This window comes from Pyxicephalus adspersus, chromosome 1 (assembly GCF_032062135.1).
Source record: "Pyxicephalus adspersus chromosome 1, UCB_Pads_2.0, whole genome shotgun sequence".
Classification (NCBI taxonomy): Eukaryota; Metazoa; Chordata; class Amphibia; order Anura; family Pyxicephalidae; genus Pyxicephalus; species Pyxicephalus adspersus.
Genome location: NC_092858.1, coordinates 134,699,003 through 134,711,450, shown reverse-complemented (window position 1 = coordinate 134,711,450; position 12,448 = coordinate 134,699,003).

Sequence of the window (12,448 nt, the reverse complement as noted above, 5' to 3'; positions counted from 1 at the left end):
ACTGTTTTAAACGGTTTAAGGGAAGTGTAACCACCAGAAAGTGAATAATTAAAGAGCAACATGAACAAAAAAAAAATGTCAAGGCAGAAAACAAAAAAAAATCATCTTTGTAATCAGAATATTTTTATGCTTGTAAAGAATGGTAAAAAAAGTTCAGAATAAATATTTTTTTTCTCTGTTGGAACCAAAGAAATAATATATTGGTAGTATTGTGTTTGTGGGAATATTGTTTAATTAAACAAAGCCAGCTGGAAAATGAGGTCCCTTTGCATCAAGAAAAATTGAAACATCTCCAGAAAGTTTAAATGAATAGTTAAAAAGCTAGCCTAACAGGAAATTTAGAAATATGAAAACTGTTTACTGTTTTCAAAAGTTATAATTTTTCCATGATGGAGGTTTACTTTAAGATCTTCTCCCATCTCCAAAGATCAGTGTTTCTAACTTGGATTCCTCAAGAGGTTGATAGGGGTTTCTTGTGCAATGTGCAAAGTATGCTTGTCAGGTCAGTTTAACTGATACCAACGATCTTTTTTTGGCTATCTGTAAGGGTGACATTCTACCCGTTAATCAGCAATGTAAGAGGCAATCTTCCTACTGATCCTCACACTAATGCAATGTGAGTTGTGTATATAGTAATTATGGCAGGGATTACCCGGAAAAAGAAAGAAGACAGGGATCGCGGCGATGGACGACACGGGACGCCGGCGGATTAGGTAAGCGCTGTATTTACTATTACCTTCCATAGGTTTACCTACCTCGAGTATGACTCAGGGTTACTGCTTTCAGCAACTTTTTTTCTACCCCGAGTCACACTCAGGGTTACCGCTAGGGAGGTTAAAAAGAGTCCTCTTCATTCTTGTTCATTGCGACATTAGTTATCAAGGCAGGAAGTAAGGGAAATCTTTTGAGCTCTTTTCATTAAACAGGGAATCTGACATTCTCTTAAACATTCCCTGGTGTAAATCTTCCAGGTCCACGTGTTTCAATGGCAGAAATTGATTCCAACCAAGAAATGAAATGGTAATAATTTATTTAACCATCTTTAGTAGCAGTAGTTTTTCTCTTCTTGGAAAGCAAAAAACAATGTTTCACTCAAAATAGTGTGATTTAGTCATTGTGACATGTATACTAATAATTAATATATGAATTTTAATAGAAGGTCCACTTTACCATCAAAATATTTTTATACAGCATTACAAAATGTGTTCAACAAATAACTGCATTAACTTTATTACATTACTGCAAGCAGAAGATAGTCATTAAAATCTGTGTCAACAGGAGCTTACAGTCTAGGCTATGCTCCAACTGCTCTGTTGTTAATGCTATTGTTAGTATAATTAATGTACAAGGCAAAAGTTATCAGTAAGCAAAAATTATCTCTATGATACACACAGAATTATTAAAATGAGTGTTTTCACTTGGAGGGCATTCAAGAAAAGAGAATATATAGCTATACAACTGAATACGCCTGTCATATCAAGAACTGTGCACTGTACTGTAGATGTATAATATTTATTTTTTGTTTTGTTTTTTTACTTTTTTTTTTCTTCAAAACTTCCAAGCATCACACTGTCAAATATTGTGCAGTGACAAGGCAAAAATATTTCCTTGCTCCATTGCCTACTTTAAAGGGGTGATTAGCATATGAAATGAAGATCAAATAGGAAATGTAGCATCTGAGATAATTTGAATAATTACATGGTTGAAAGAAGATTTTTATTAGCAAATGCCTATGAAGTCATATTGAGAGACTCATAGAAATTCTTATTAAGCTGTCAAAAATCTACAAACAACTTTCCAAGCAAAAAGATTGCTACACATTTTTCCAGGGCTATGTGTTCACTTTCAGCACACTGTCACTTGCATGATGTGAATGTGATTTTGTTTTCTGTACTTTTTTTTCTTGTTTAATGTGACTTTCTCTAAAAGTTAAAGTGGCCTAATGCTACTTCTGAAAATTGTGTAAATAAAGAATGGTAACCAGTAGTAGCAAACTGACGCCATATTTATTTAATTTATTTAATGCCTCCAAATATTTATCCGTGTTTAATATATTGATCGCCATCAAAAAATTAAATTATTAATTGATTGGTGGTGCATTAGAATAAAGTGTTGAGGCTAGAGGCCATGAAGCACACCAAAAAGGGTAACAAAGCCAGTGAGCAAAATTACATTCCCAATGAAGTAGTGCCAGCTGTACTGCAAATCAGCAATGCATATTTCATGCTTTGAATAATGTTTAATATGTGCAAATGTAATGTTTGCTTGTCAGAGTTGTCAGCCCTGCTCAGTTCTTCTAGGCTGGTCCATGGACCACTTCTTTTCTCTTCGGCCCCATAGGGGGAAGGCACGAGAGACATTAGGCTTCGTACATATGTCAGATATTATTCACCCAAGACGAATGGTTATGTTTGAAATTCTGACATGTACAACAGTCCCTCTAGGTTATTCATCAAGCCATTATAAACAAATGAGCAGGAATGACTGCTGTGCATTTCTATGGTGGACACCACAGTCGGGTGCTACTTGCTTGTCCTCCACTTTCCCCTCTCCATAGAACAGAACATTCATGTTCATTTATCTGTCAGTGGAAACAATCAAGAAAGATTGTTTCCAGCAACACTCATCTGATATCCATTGGACGTTTCTACGAAGCTTTAGGCAGGACAGACAACACTACATGAGTTTTTCATGTAAGAGATGCAGAGCTGTCAGTTTAAACAAGACGTAGAATTTCAATGGAATTTCGGAAATATCAACAAACTATTTTTTGTACATGGATTCTACAATATATGCTCAGACCTTACACATTTCTTAAAGTAAAATGTGCTGATCATTATCATATTTTCAAGAAAATTCCTGACCTTTATGTGTAGCTAAAACTTCTGACTGTGCATTAACCACTTTTATTTAAAATTCTTCTTTTCCTTTGCAATTTATAAGCATGTTCATAGCCAAGAAAGACAAAGAAAAGGCATCAATCAGGCAAACCCTCAATAAAACCACTAACCAAATTGTTTAATGCGAGAAAATAAATCTACATGGTATTTTCCGATCTCCCAAATTGTTTGTGCTCAACTCCTGCCAAACATCTTGTAAAAGTATCCAGTTTCCTGGCAACAAATACCTTAAGTACTACCAAATCCATTATCTATCCGCTGCAATCAATTTTAAATCCAGTGGAGACTAGGTGCCAGAGCTTCAGATTGAGGGAACATCAAAGAGGACAGCAAAAGAAGAATAGTTATCAGCAAACACTTTTTTATGTTTGTATCATATACCTTGTGGGTATACATATATATATTTATATATATATATATATATACATACCATATTTTTTGCCGTATAAGACGCACTTTTTCTTCCCCAAAACTGGGGGGGAAAAGTTGGTGCGTCCTATACGACAAATGTGTTATAAAATAATTAAAATAAGATACTCACCCGATACCCGATCCTGCGTGTGTCTCTTCTCCTCTCTGCAGCAGCGTGTGTCTCTTCTCCTCTGTGGCAGCAGCGTGTCTCCTCCTGGCTGCAGTGAAAGAAGCCGGCACAGCGCCCCCTGCTGTTCCCTGTCCTAACTGCCGTACAGTGGAAAAAAAGCACAGAGTGATCAGAAGGGGAATTTGAATGAGACAGAGTGATCAGAAGGGGAATTTAAATGACACAGAGTGATCAGAAGGGGAATTTGAATGGCAGAGTGATCAGAAAGGGAATTTGAAAGGCACAGAGTGATCAGAAAGGGAATTTAAATGGCACATGAGTGATCAGAAGGGGAATAATTTTTCAGAATCTTTTTTTTCTAGATTTTCCTCCTTTAAAATTGGGTGGGTCTTATATTCCGGAGCGTCTTATACGGGAAAAATACGGTATATATATATATATAAAAATATACAATATATATAACACACTCAACTAGTAGTGGGCAGTGGAAAACAAACAAAACAACAACAAACAAAAGGATGACCCTAGTTTCCCAAAACAAACAGAAATGTAGCATTCTGTCAGAAGTCAGCCTTATACCTAGCAGCAGGGAAAAACGGGAAAGCCCTTGAGCTTCAATCAGCTCAAAACTATTAAGGCCTACTAACAGCTAACTAATCTGTAAAAAAAATAAAATATGTGAGCATGCAGATTGTTTATAGCAGAAGGAACAAGTGATCTGCAATAAAATAAACCTACCTTTTGGAATTTTTTGAATTTTATAACAACACTCACCTCTCTGCTTTCCAGTGTGGGTGCAAGCATCTTCAGCCAGTCCGCTTCTGGGTTTAGGATCTTCAGCCAACTTAATTGGCCAGAGTGGAATAAAGTAATTTTTTGTCCATGGACACAACACGCCCACTTTCCCATGGCAGTGATGGGAGAGTGGGCGGGTTCAGGCATCATGACATCACTCTGCTGGAAGTTTCTACTACTTTGAGTGATGCACAACTCCATACGCATGCACAGTCCAAAGTCTGTAGATTTAGTGGTCCATGAGCTCCAAAGGGGTTGCCGACCACTGTTAAGGTACAAAATCTAAGCAGCTCTTTTCATCAGGACCTCTAAAAGTGAGGATGTTTGCTTTTACCAGGCACAAGGCCTCAATCTACACAAAAGCAGGGACAGGAACAGTGGAGTATGCAAGGCAGAGTAGAAGTAACTGGAAAATCACTGGGCGTCAAATCAAGGATCGAAAGTTGGTGCAATTTTGGAAGACAAAACCAATGGTCTAGACCCAAAACAAAGTGGAGAGCAAAGGCAAAAAAGTGCCAAACGAAAAACATGCATCTAACAGCCTTACCCTGCCTTCTAAAGCGTGCCTCTGTACATTGGAATGCATGCATCACAAGTTATATGTGATGATGACTATGATACGCACTTCATAAAACTATACAGTGCTATAATGATCTCCATCTCAGCTCCTCCCTGCAGCTTCTGGTAGCTGACTTGCATGTTTTCACTCTCTTCAGCTCCCTTCAGTGGTACCTTGAGTGGAATGTTGGGTACAGGTATATAAATGTAATCCAAGATGGTTATGTAGCAAATGTGGAAGGGTCAGGAGGCATGGTCAATTCAAGGTGCTGAAAGTGGGGATGGTAATAAGTGTGGTTGTTGTGCTAGGAGATTAGCGGTTGAAATGGGGGGCAGTCAAGGAGAGGAGAATAGGTTGTAGTAGCTGTGGACAGGGGAAGAAGAGCAGGTGCTTTAAAGTGTAATAGTTTAGATGGTAATGGTAAAAGGTTGTTGCATAAATTCCTCATTGGCAACACCACTGAAAAAGTCTACATTGAAAAGAAACTCTAACTAGGTGCCAATATTGTTAAGGATATGCATTAGGTTTGGATATATCCAATGTGTGCAATGTAATGTATGTACATCTGTATGTATGGTTGAGTTACCATTAGTCTTTGGGTGTTTGATAAAGACTGTCATCACATATCTGTGCTTTTATTTACCCATGTAAAATACCTATTGGATTATTATATCCTGTTCTGGGTTCCAATTTTTTAAAATTGAAACGGATGCAGATTCAGTCACTCCCACCTATTATCTGTTTAATTCTTTTAGATTACTTTAAATATCCAGTCATTTTTCAAGGAAAAATAAATTCATTCTCTTGTTTTTGATAGCAGAAGTCATAAATAATGCTATATTTTAAGGAATGCATTTATGAAGGAACTGGAGAATACATGTTCTACAGGCTGACATCCCTTGTTTACCTAAGGTTTGAGGTTCAAAACCCCCCATTACAATTTACAGGAATCACTTTTTAGTTCTGGTCTAGATACATCCTATTCTGTATCTAGGGTCACACATAGGCTGCCTGCTTCTAGCAGTTTCTGATCACCACTGATTACATGAGTGCACTGAAGCATACTTATCATCATTTATGTACTCTGGCAACAAAGACACATAATCAAAATGGTATGTAAAAATGCAGGCTATGATGACAGCACAGGGAAAGCAAAAGAAAGGTTACAGGCTAATTTTGCAAGGATGTTTGGTATCTCAAGGTATAGTAAACGGCTGTTGAATTTCTGGTACATGTGATCTGAGCAGCTGGTAAGGCACCTGGTCACATGACACATCCCTCTGCACATGACTATGTTAGAGTAATAAATTAAAAAAATGTTTTTCAAAAAATTAATTATAAAAAAACTTAAAATTAACTTAAAATTTGAAAGCAGCCTCCCCATCCCAATATGTACATATTTAAGCATGTGTGTCCTGTTTTCACGCTTACAAAAATGCACACAAAATATCGAGCTTTCAAAAAAAGCGCTGGCAGCAAATGGTTAGACATACATCCTTTAAGTTATCCCTTAAATGGCATTGGGTGCAATAATGTGTATAAGTTCTTTGTTAATTATACATATGTATTTATTACCAGCTGCAGACATAAATGAACCAAAAAGTACTCTGTTGTAGTTAAAAAATCACTGTAAATTGCTGTGATAGTAGTTGCATTATAAACTAATCTGCTGCTTTATTTGTGTGTTAGGCTAATCTGCTGCAGCATTAAATTAGCCTGCGTTTGTAGGTATAGTGTATGTAATTGCTGCTTCTTTAGCATGTGTATGCAGAATCTCACTTGCATTTTCCTGTCTGTTGCAGGAATAAAGCAGATTTAAACTCTAAATAAATTACATTTATGTACTATACGTATTAAAAAAATGCACTACTGCTTAACCTTTTTATTCTATTTGCATCTCAGCCCTGCTCGTCTTCTGTAACTATTTTACAGCGACTGTTTTGTATGCATCCATTCACCCTAGCAATTCATACTATTGGGGGAGCCTGATGACAGTGAAGCAGTACAGCACAGTTTTATCCTACAATTTGGTTATAACCATCCTCTATATTGTTTAATTAACATAGGGATACCTTTACTGAACACGTTTCATTTCTATACAGCGGGGTCCTTGTGGTGAGAGCTATGTGATGTGAGGAGTGAAACACAAGCGGGTGCATATGAGCAATTCTTCTTTTGATATGATTTATCCTGGCCAATGAATTTCATATATGAGGCACCTATATGATAAGCACCATTGGTGCTCTGGTTGCTCTCTGGATCCAAAAACAATTTTTGTTTAACCTGTAAAACTCCTGAAAAACATTTCTGAATAGAAATTAAATGCGTTGAGTAAGGTTATCCCTAATGTGAATTAAATAATATGGAGGATAGTTATAACCTATACAGAACAAAATTTATAATGTATTGATTACTGTATTGTGATATTGTGTGTTTAATATATGTGAACTGTACATCAGGAACTGTTTGTAATGTTTTTAGATAAGCTGTTTTCAATAAATGACATAAAAAGAACATTTTATTTGGTGGTTCATAATATATACCAGTAAAATCCCAATGTCTGAGTATTATTTGGAATTGTAAAAGTTAAGGGATGAGGCATAATCTGGGCAGTAAATTTGATCAAAGTTTTATTGTTGTAAGTTCACTTATGATAGTCTATCTTCTCCAGTCTTGGAAAGCTTTATTAAATCAGCCCAACGTGCCTGAACAGGGACCTAAAAGCAGGATCCTTAAAAAGATTTAAAAAGTTTGAACCGGCTCAGAAGATGCAATACAACAGAAACATGAAAGAACTTATCATTTACCACTACTACTATGACCAATACTAATAATAATTATTTAAATATAAATAAATTATCCTGCTATACTAATGGATGATCCTGACTCTTAATTGGAAATTTGGTGCCATGTGTTCCATGATCCCAGCACCACCCCCTGTAGGGTCAAACTGCAACCTGCCCGTCACATAACTGAGCTTGGAGGGAAAATCTGTAGAACAGAATCATCAAGGCAGAAATCCAATGAAAAACCTTTTACAGCTTATTATTCATTCACCGGTGTTTGAATTAAAATGTCTTCTGGGTTCCATTAACAGTCACAAAGTTTACTTCAGTAGTTGCCTGGATTTGCAATTTAAATGTAGCTATTAGATTTTAATTGAATGAAATGCTTTTGCCTAAAAATAAAGTTACAAACTTAGTAGCAGTTTGTTACAATAAATCAAGCACAAATAACTGTAACAGATGTTTCATTCAAGAGAACTTGTGTTACTATGTTAAAATGTGAAAGAACATGAGTTCAAAAGTCAAAGTTCAAGAAACAAAATTACCAAACAAACAAAAATCAAACACTTCTGCTGATTAGATTAGAAGCATTCTAAGCTAAACAAAGCTCAACTGACCAAGAAATCATCTTATAAAGATGGCATAATACACAAGTATCAGGTGTAAAACTAGTACAATCATCTCAGAAGATATTCAAAACATAAGGTTGTCTCTTTCTTTCTGACGCGTTTCACAGTGTGGCTTCCTCAGGGGAGGGTAGAGACTGAATTGAAGGTTCTGAGAGTCCTGTATTGTGTATATACTGAGAAAGAGGATGAAATGTGAATAATTGATTAAAACAGAGAGGGAGGGGAAATGTTTTGGCAATCTGATGAGTGGTCCTGATAGAAAAGTTAATGTATTATTGGCATTGGCCAGAGATGCAGAGTAGCTAGGAAATGGCAGTGTCTCTGAGATTAGAAGAGAGCTCTCTCTCTTTGTATAGCTTAGAATGCTTCTAATCTTTACCAAGTAAACCACTGAAGTTTCCACAAAAAAGCCATTCTTTCTCCTTTTTATTTTCACATGTGATTTACATAATAGGCTTGGCAACCAATAACTTAGATAAAGCACATTTTGGGTTATTATCACTTTTCTAATTACTTCTGCTGACTATAGTGGTTCTTTTGTTTTTAGATCAGTACCGTTTTTCTTAATATTATTAATATTGTTATTATGATTATTATGTATTTATTTGTTAGCATTTGTCTGTATTTTATTGGTTATATAATATTCTATTAAGATTAAATATAGTTAAATAATAATATTATAAAATATAAACAAAATAATATAAATATAAATAAGAAAATTTACTTTTTAAAAATATATATTTTCACATGTCATCTCATGTAAAAATGAAAGATTTACCTGCCGATTCACTTGCTAGTTGTTCTCGTAGCAAACTCTGCTACGTGACCATGTAATCACAAGAAACATGCTATGTGGTGTAGAGTGAGCAGAAGCATAAAACCCCTTACTCTGCTGCTGCTCAGTAAATGTCCAATTAAAGGTTAGTAGCAGGGAGGTAAGGTAGTAATGTCATTTTATATCTGTAATACATACAATAAAGTTGCTAGCCTGACTCCTGCCTGGAATTCAGCCTTTACAAAACATATTACAGGTAGAGCTCATAAGGTATAAGCAAAAATATCAAAAATAGTATATTATGCTAAAAAATTTTAAAGTTACAAGCAGCATTAAATGGTTTTTCAGAAAATCTTTGCCTTCATTGCCTCATAAAAAGTTATTAATGGCCCTTGTTGGAAAAAAAAATGTATGGTTATCACAGCAAGGACTAGCTTTGTTATTAAAGGTTCTGCCAGATTGTTAGTAGTCTCTTGTGGTCATTAGTATGTCAGGGAGAGCAATTAAGTTCACTCAAGTGACATATAGTGAAGTAAAGTGAAATAAGAATTTCTGATGCTTTATGACTAAATTATGACACGGAAATGAATAAACTCATAGTAAGAAAATTTAAAATATGAATAATATGGAAAAATGCATGCATAAGTCATTTTAGTCTAATTTACATCCTGGAATTCAACAATGTGAGGATTATTTCCCATCTATATTCAGTGAAAGATTATACCATGGCTATTTTTTAATTAAGGCATGGGAGGATTTCATATGATAATGTATGCAATTATATTCAGTGGTAACGATTAAGTGAATACCTAAACTTTTGTATATTGTAACAATAAAATCTGTTTTGTGATTTCTATTGTTATATTGTACATGGGGCCCTAAGGCTACACATCTCAGACTGGGAAGCACTGTGGCTCAGAGGTTAGCACTCTTGTCTTTGCAATGCTAGGTCTGAGGTTTAAATCTCAGCCAGGACACTATCTGCTATAATCAAATAGTCAATATGACCCCAACCTACTGTGGGGTGCCAAGTCTTTTAGGATACATAATGTGGTTGACTGACATTTATATATTTCAGTATATACCGGAAGATTCCATTCTGGGACCTGGCCTGCCTAAGTAATTTAGTTTGAATCTCAATGTTGTTGTTCTGAAACAGTTTGTATGTGTTTTGTTGGTGGAATAGTCTACAATGTATGTAAGAACTGAAAAATATAAAAAAAAAAAATCAAATAAAAAAATGGTTGCTGACTATACCTAAACTTTGCTTTACAGAAAATCATGTTCTTAGGAGACATTTTTCCATCCTGTGGTCTATGTTCCCTGTGCAGTCAGAGAAAGCATGTCATTATTTATCCATCTTCTGAAGCAATCACTTGGCAGCTTTGCAGCATCCCAGGTTTCCTTCTAGATAATAAAAATTAAATGAATGGATTAAGGAGTAATTAGCAGATTAGTTCCTGGTCTTGTCCTACAATTGGCAGATAGTCCTATAATGATTCCCAGATCCTAGTCACTAGTTGCCTGTATTAGCAGTTAGCTTGCCTTACCCACTCATTGGGCCTGATTTATTAAAGATCTCCAAGACTGGAGAAGATAGACTTTCATTAGTGACGCCGGGTGCAGGATTTAAAATAATTGCTAGCAAATAGCAAATGATTTTGAAGAAATACATTCCAGGTTGCTGGATCAGCCAGCTTCACTGATAAAAGTGTATACTCTCCAGCCTTGGGGAGCCTTAATAAATCAGGCCCATTATGTGATTTCTGTTGGAGAGCCTGTTGCTGACTTGTTTTCTGACCAGTGTTTTTGACCTGTTTGTGAAATGAAAAATTGCAAAGGCTAAGCCACATCCCCACCTATAGAAGCAATTTCCATAAAAGCAAAATGGGACTTTAAAGGTTTAGTGTACAGTCATTCAATTACATTGTACCAATTACTGTTAAAACTGATCATTTTTATTGAAGCTTCACTTTAAAAGAGTATTGAGTGTCACCTGCAGTGAGTTTCAACAGCTTGGCTAATGGTCTTGTGCGTCCAAATGTCCAGTCAATGGGGGACCATTAGCAAAGCTATTTAAACTCACTGCAGGTGACATTTTCATTCTTTCAGAAAGCAGATTTATTATACCTGAGCACGTTTACTTTTTGGTGAATATGAAATGTACTAAATGGGTCCAGGACCCCTGTGTTTTATGCTTCATGTACCTCTTTAAAGGCCTCCTCTTGAACCTCCCGATTAGCAAATGGTTGGAATTATTGAACATCTTACCTAATGTCATTTCTTTATGGACTGAATATTTTATATAACATGTCTATGAAGGTTGAGGTTTGATTAATGGTTATGTTTTAATAATATGTTTCAACAATACTGTTTTAAAGTGAAGCCTCAATAAATTTTGTTGGTTTTAATTGTAACTGGTGCAACCTAATTAAAAACTGTACACAGCCTTTATAGACCCAATCTGCTTGAATGAAAATGTATTCTGACCTGGTGAGTGTTATCTGTCTGGATTCTTGTTTGCCTGTGACTCCGCTCTCTTAAAACTCTTTAGATGTCCTGCTTGGCTGTCTGACAACCAATGCATGACCCCTGGCTCTGTTTTCAGGACTTTGCTTGTCCTGCTTCCATGGGCTCATGGTCCTCTGTCAATCCTTGGTGCCCAGTTGCCATCCTTTGTACACAGAAGTTCTGTATCTGAATGCTGCTACAACACAACTAGCTTCCCATTGCTGAGCATGGGCTTACTCTTTGAGAGAGCAGAGTTAGAGTTGGTGAACAATGTCTTGCAATCATTGACACTGGACCAATCTCTGAAATGTTTTACCTAATTCAAAACTAATTTTCAGGAAATGTGCTCACCCCTACTCTCCAAAAACAAGTAGGGAGATATCTTTCCTTATTCACAATGCTCAGCTGACAGTGTTCTATAATTACTGTGTTTCTTTAATTTATGTTTTTAGTAGAAAATTAGGAGTTAAGACTATGTGAAAGGGCCTTTTTTACATCACGTTTAAAAATCTTCCATCTCCCTGTTTGATAACAAGCGCCTTTGACTGCCTGAAAAGCTTATCACTTTCTAACAGTAATGGTCACAAGAGATACTCGAAACTGGAAGCCATTGCCAGCCTTGCAGGTATTTTTAATGATATTCATAACTTACTCTATGGCTCTGATTTATTAAAGCTCTCTAAGGCGGGAGAGGATACACTTTTATCAGTGAAGCTGGGTGATCCAGAAAATATGGAATGGATCTGGTCCATAAATCGAAACATTTGTTAGCGAATAGCAAATTACTTTGAAGAAATCCATTACAGGTTTGCTGGATTACCAAGGTTCACTAATGAAAGTGTATCGTCTCTACCCTTGGAGTGCTTTAATAAATCAGGCCCTTGGAATTAACTCAGTACTTTGTTACTTGAACACTTATTTTTTTATGCATTTCTTAAAAGAATAAAGGCTT